The sequence below is a fragment of the Oncorhynchus clarkii genome, chromosome 6 (genome assembly GCF_045791955.1).
Source record: "Oncorhynchus clarkii lewisi isolate Uvic-CL-2024 chromosome 6, UVic_Ocla_1.0, whole genome shotgun sequence".
Lineage (NCBI taxonomy): Eukaryota > Metazoa > Chordata > Actinopteri > Salmoniformes > Salmonidae > Oncorhynchus > Oncorhynchus clarkii.
In genome coordinates, this window is record NC_092152.1 from 26,898,607 (window position 1) to 26,905,709 (window position 7,103).

General features: G+C 43.0%; 1 pseudogene; it reads left to right on the forward strand.

The window, feature by feature from the left end:
- The first annotated feature begins 146 nt into the window (after positions 1–146).
- Positions 147–6,812, forward strand: LOC139412341 (ATP-dependent RNA helicase DDX51-like; annotated as a pseudogene).
- Positions 6,813–7,103: the final 291 nt, after the last annotated feature.

Below are 7,103 nucleotides of genomic sequence, written 5' to 3' on the forward strand. Positions count from 1 at the left end.
TTTTTGGGATATATTTAGTGTCCTATTTAAGAGTACACACGTACGTAGCACTATGCATTTTGGAGACGGCACAACTTTAGAAAGCAATATACAAAACGTTCTTAATATGTGTACGCATATAATATTGAGATGCAGTTTTCCCTTACATGAAGACCATGTGAGGACCATGTCCAAATTCTTGTAGGACCATTCAAACAAAGTGAGCAATTTATCAGCATTTCTATCAAAGTCAGCCCAATAAAATGTAGACCAAAGTAAGCCAAACAAAAGTTATCTAAAGTAGAATGTACTTACTACCAAGTCGAATTGAAAATACTTAAAGATATTTTAGGACAGACTGTCTCAGTGTCTAATAAGGCTAGATTTCAAAACCCTAAGAAAAAAAACAAACATTGAAATCTATGCCTCTATAGGGAGTTAGTTTCTGCAAAAATGATTTGTCTAGAAAATTATTTTGGTTCTTCCCCATATATTCTTAGTCTAGTTGCCGATGTTACATTGACGTCATTAATCAAGACGTTTTGCAAGGAGGAATGGGAAAAAATGTCAGTCTCTCGATGTGCAAAACTGATAGACATACCCCAAGCGACTTACAGCTGTAATCGCAGCAAAAGGTGGCGCTACAAAGTATTAACTTAAGGGGGCTGAATAATTTTGCACGCCCAATTTGTCAGTTTTTGATTTGTTAAAAAAGTTTGAAATATCCAATAAATGTCGTTCCACTTCATGATTGTGTCCCACTTGTTGTTGATTCTTCACAAAAAAATACAGTTTTATATCTTTATGTTTGAAGCCTGAAATGTGGCAAAAGGTCGCAAAGTTCAAGGGGGCCGAATACTTTAGCAAGGCACTGTAAATTATTCTTTTCATAGATACCTTGGAGATGAGGAAGGTGATGGCTCTAGCAACGAGTCTCGATCCAAAGTATTGTTGGCTAAGCTTCAGAGGAAGGCCAAAGTCGAGGAGCAACAGAGCTTGGCATGTCAAGGGGAACACAAGTCAAAAACAATAGTTCAGAATGACAGGGACACCTCTGCGAAGAAGAAAATAAAAAACAACGGAGACAACCTTGAGGAGACAAAACACCCAAAGAAGAGGAAAGAGCAAGTAAACCAACATGTCTCCACCTGACCCTGAAGAACTTTCCAAAGGTGACAATGCATGCAAAGAAGAAAAATGCTACGAAAAATATACAACTAACAGAAGACAAAGGTCTGTATCTATCATTTTGTCACACATTTACATTTGAAATAGTATAACATTCATAAGAATACATTTTTATATTTGTATTCCTTATTTTGTCTTTGCTTCTCTCCTTGGTCTTAGATGGGATGATTTTGAGAAAAAGATTATTCAAAAGGTACCGTATTTTGGTTAAGTGCACTATCACATTGATATAACTTGTAGTGGAAATTATCCTAGAGATGTGCATCTCTCCTTACAAGCACAATTCGATACGCATCTAGATACATGGGCTACGATACAATACATTTAGTTTGAAACGATTTGGTGCAATTCGATTTGTGGAACGAAATGGTAATAAAAGTGCATTCGTTATACCTGTTATTCAGGTATGAATTAAACCATCAGCCATACATTTTTTTATGGTAGGTGTGTTTTCTTTCATTAGATAGAAGGTAATCAGTTTGATGTTCTCATGTCGTTTTAGGCACTGATGGAGCGAGGTTTATGTGACATCCGGGTTTTGACAGTGTTGCCCACCAAAGAGCTTGCACAGCAGGTAACTAGGGTCAAACCTTCAATCTCCATGATGGAGATAACTTGTGATTGTGATTTTTGGTTAGCTCACATCCACTGAAAATCGTTTAATGTTTTTCCTCAAACAGGTTTGCAAAGTATTCAGTTCATATGCGGAGGGCACCAGCTTGAAAGTGGTTATAATCGCTGGTCAAAAGTTTTTTGCCAAAGAGCAGGCATCGCTCTCTGAAACCCAGTCAAGACACATCAAGGTCTTTCTTCCTTGGTAGATATTAAATTATTCTATTTGTTTAAGCTTAGAGTTTCCTTTCACTCAAAATAGTCCTTTGTGCATAAATGACACCATGATTTTAAAGAGAATCAGTCTTAAAGAGATACCTTTTGCTATTTTTACAGAGGTGGAACAAGCCACAGTTTGGCAGACATTGTTGTCGCAACCCCTGGGAGACTGGTTGATCACATCAATAAGATTTGTGGTTTCAGTTTGGAACACCTCCGCTTCCTTGTGGGTCACTATTACAAGTACAGTGTCCATTTTATTTGCATGGATGTTATGACTAACAGTATTTAAATAAAGTATTCATAATTCATGATGTTCTCATTATAAATCCTTCTCTCAGATCATTGATGAGGCAGACCGGATGATTGACAGCATGCACCAGTCTTGGCTCAGTCAGGTGACCAAGGCAGTTTACAGATCCAAGAGGGGTTCTGAAGCAGTCTAGATCTTCAAGAGGACAGAGCCTGCACTTATCACTGCAGCGAGGTAAGACCTCACTTCTCAGGATTCTTTCAGACAGTACTGGAAATTCAGGACCGGCAACTATGTGGTTTGTTTGTTAGAGAATACAAACTGTACTACACCTATGGATTGTGTGCTTTCACACATTATTCTCGGATATATGCATTTCGGTGATTTAAACATTTCTGTTTTTTTATTTGTGGCAGCTTGTCACCACCTCAGATGCCTCTAACGGAAGCTCCTGTTCTCAGCCACACTGACTCAGAATCCAGAGAAGTTGCAGCAACTAGGCCTGCATCTGCCCAGACTCTTCAGCTCGGTCCATAGTCAGTCAACGACCCCACCCTAAGTCTCAAGAGAGGTTCAACTTCCCCCAGGGCCTGACAGTTCTTTACCAAAAAATTATTGCAATAGATTTTTTATTTCTCCTATATCCCAGAGCAATGTGTCACTGTGGTCTCTTTTTTTGGAGAGTACTATGTCAAATCAAATCAAATCAAATTTTATTTGTCACATACACATGGTTAGCAGATGTTAATGCGAGTGTAGCGAAATGCTTGTGCTTCTAGTTCCGACAATGCAGTAATAATCAAAAAGTAATCTAGCTAACAATTCCAAAACTACTACCTTATACAAACAAGTGTAAGGGGATAAAGAATATGTACATAAAGATATATGAGTGAGTGATGGTACAGAGCGGCATAGGCAAGATACAGTAGATGGTATTGAGTGCAGTATATACATATGAGATGAGTATGTAAACAAAGTGGCATAGCTAAAGTGGTTATTGATACATGTATTACATAAAGATGCAGTAGATGATATAGAGTACAGTATATACATATGCATATGAGATGAATAATGTAGGGTATGTAAACATTATATTAGGTAGCATTGTTTAAAGTGGCTAGTGATATATTTTACATCATTTCCCATCAATTCCCATTATTAAAGTGGCTGGAGGTGAGTCAGTGTGTTGGCAGCAGCCACTCAATGTTAGTGGTGGCTGTTTAACAGTCTGATGGCCTTGAGATAGAAGCTGTTTTCAGTCTCTCGGTCCCAGCTTTGATGCACCTGTACTGACCTCACCTTCTGGATGATAGCGGGGTGAACAGGCAGTGGCTCGGGTGGTTGTTGTCCTTGATGATCTTTATGGCCTTCCTGTGACATCGGGTGGTGTAGGTGTCCTGGAGGGCAGGTAGTGGGCGGAGCAGTTGCCGTACTAGGCGGTGATACAGCCCGACAGGATGCTCTCGATTGTGCATCTGTAGAAGTTTGTGAGTGCTTTTGGTGACAAGCCAAATTTCTTCAGCCTCCTGAGGTTGAAGAGGCGCTACTGCGCCTTCTTCACGATGCTGTCTGTGTGGGTGGACCAATTCAGTTTGTCTGTGATGTGTACGCCGAGGAACTTAAAACTTACTACCCTCTCCACTACTGTTCCATCAATGTGGATAGGGGGGTGTTCCCTCTGCTGTTTCCTGAAGTCCACAATCATCTCCTTAGTTTTGTTGACGTTGAGTGTGAGGTTATTTTCCTGACACCACACTCCGAGGGGCCTCACCTCCTCCCTGTAGGCCGTCTCGTCGTTGTTGGTAATCAAGCCTACCACTGTTGTGTCGTCCGCAAACTTGATGATTGAGTTGGAGGCGTGCGTGGCCACGCAGTCGTGGGTGAACAGGGAGTACAGGAGAGGGCTCAGAACGCGGCTCAGAACGCACCCTTGTGGGGCCCCAGTGTTGAGGATCAGCGGGGTGGAAATGTTGTTGCCTACCCTCACCACCTGGGGGCGGCCCGTCAGGAAGTCCAGTACCCAGTTGCACAGGGCGGGGTCGAGACCCAGGGTCTCGAGCTTGATGACGAGCTTGGAGGGCACTATGGTGTTAAATGCCGAGCTGTAGTCGATGAATAGCATTCTCACATAGGTATTCCTCTTGTCCAGATGGGTTAGGGCAGTGTGCAGTGTGGTTGAGATTGCATCGTCTGTGGACCTATTTGGGCGGTAAGCAAATTGGAGTGGGTCTAGGGTGTCAGGTAGGGTGGAGGTGATATGGTCCTTGACTAGTCTCTCAAAGCACTTCATGATGACGGAAGTGAGTGCTACGGGGCGGTAGTCGTTTAGCTCAGTTACCTTAGCTTTCTTGGGAACAGGAACAATGGTGGCCCTCTTGAAGCATGTGGGAACAACAGACTGGGATAGGGATTGATTGAATATGTCTGTAAACACACTAGCCAGCTGGTCTGCGCATGCTCTGAGGGCGCGGCTGGGGATGCCGTCTGGGCCTGCAGTGAAGGAGAGTCCGCATGTTTTAGTTGCGGGCCATGTCAGTGGCACTGTATTGTCCTCAAAGCGGGCAAAAAAGTTATTTAGTCTGCCTGGGAGCAAGACATCCTGGTCCGTGACTGGGCTGGTTTTCTTTTTGTAATCCGTGATTGACTGTAGACCCTGCCACATACCTCTTGTGTCTGAGCCGTTGAATTGAGATTCTACTTTGTCTCTATACTGACGCTTAGCTTGTTTGATTGCCTTGCGGAGGGAATAGTTACACTGTATTCGGTCATGTTTCCGGTCACCTTGCCCTGATTAAAAGCAGTGGTTCTGGCTTTCAGTTTCACGCGAATGCTGCCATCAATCCATGGTTTCTGGTTTGGGAATGTTTTAATCATTGTTATGGGAACGACATCTTCAACGCACGTTCTAATGAACTCGCTCACCGAATCAGCGTATTCGTCAATGTTGTTGTCTGACGCAATACGAAACATATCCCAGTCCACGTGATGGAAGCAGTCTTGGAGTGTGTAATCAGATTGGTCGGACCAGCGTTGAACAGACCTCAGCGCGGGAGCTTCTTGTTTTAGTTTCTGTCTGTAGGCAGGGATCAACAAAATGGAGTCGTGGTCAGCTTTTCCGAAAGGAGGGCGGGGCAGGGCCTTATATGCGTCGCGGAAGTTAGAATAGCAGTGATCCAAGGTTTTTCCACCCCTGGTTGCGCAATCGATATGCTGATAAAATTTAGGGAGTCTTGTTTTCAGATTAGCCTTGTTAAAATCCCCAGCTACAATGAATGCAGCCTCCAGATAAATGGATTCCAGTTTGCAAAGAGTCAAATAAAGTTCATTCAGAGCCATCTGGGCCTGAATGGCTGTGATAATCGAAGAGAATTCCCTTGGTAGATAGTGCAGTCGACATTTGATTGTGAGGAATTCTAAATCAGGTGAACAGAAGGACTTGAGTACCTGTATGTTGTTATGATCACACCACGTCACGTTAACCATGAAGCATACGCCCCCGCCCCTCTTCTTACCAGAAAGATGTTTGTTTCTGTCTGCGGATGCGTGGAGAAACCAGCTGGCTGCACCGATTCCGATAGTGTCTCTCCCGTGAGCCATGTTTCCGTGAAGCAAAGAACGTTACAGTCTCTGATGTCCCTCTGGAATGCTACCCTTGCTCGGATTTCATCAACCTTGTTGTCAAGAGACTGGACATTGGCGAGAAGAATGTTAGGGAGTGGTGCACGATGTGCCCGTCTCCAGAGTCTGACCAGAAGACCGCTCCGTTTCCCCCTTTTACGAAGTCGTTTTTTTGGGTCGCCGGCTGGGATCCATTCCGTTGTCCTGGGTGAAAGGCAGAACACAGGATCCGCTTCGCGAAAGTCATATTCTTGGTCGTACTGATGGTGAGTTGACGCTGCTCTTATGTTCAGTAGTTCTTCTCGACTGTATGTAATGAAACCTAAGATGACCTGGGGTACTAATGTAAGAAATAACACATAAAAAAACAAAAAACTGCATAGTTTCCTAGGAAAGCGAAGCGAGGCGGCCATCTGTCGGCGCCGGAATATGCCCTGCACTCTGAGTAAGAAGCCCCTCCTCATCCTCCATTTCATACTGTGCCTGAAGTTTAGTCCCATTCTGTGCTTCACCAATTCCAGATAATCAATCCGCTCACAGGTTGGTGAATCTTCCCTTGCCTTCTCCTTAATGCATTATTTGATGATGTCCACAGCCATATGATTTGCTCTCTGTTCTCTCTAACAGACTGTGTCTGCTAGTGTAGCTTTTTAGTGGAGTGCAGGCAGTTGAGTTCTCCTCACGACTCCCAATGACAGGAGGAGAACCCTTAAGGAGTTTGAACAGGGAAAGATCCAACTGTGAGTATATGTGTCTGTTTGAGGATAATTTAACGTTCTATTTTCTTTGCCAAATATATAATAATATATATTTGTTCTGATCAAGTTTGACCAGCACTGATGCTGCTACCAGAGGCATTGTCATCAACGGGGTGAAATGTGTTGTGAACTACGATGCACCGCAGTTCTTCAGGACGTACATAGCCTGTAACTGCATTGGCTAAATTGTATTTGTTGTTGTAGCTTTTATATGCAATGAATGTTATTAGATGTTCTGCCTTCCTGTTACAGTATTTGTGTTGGAAAAGGGCTGGAAAGACTGCAAGAGCTGGAAAAGCTCTTACAAAACAAAATAGTACACAAAGAGCAATGGAGATGATGTGGATGTGTGGCCAAGGCTGAAATGAGATCACTGCAGAAAGCAATATTCTGTAAAACAGCTTTGCTCCTGTGTTAAAACAACACATTTCACTGCACCTATCTGGTGTATGTGACAATAAAACATATTTGATTAA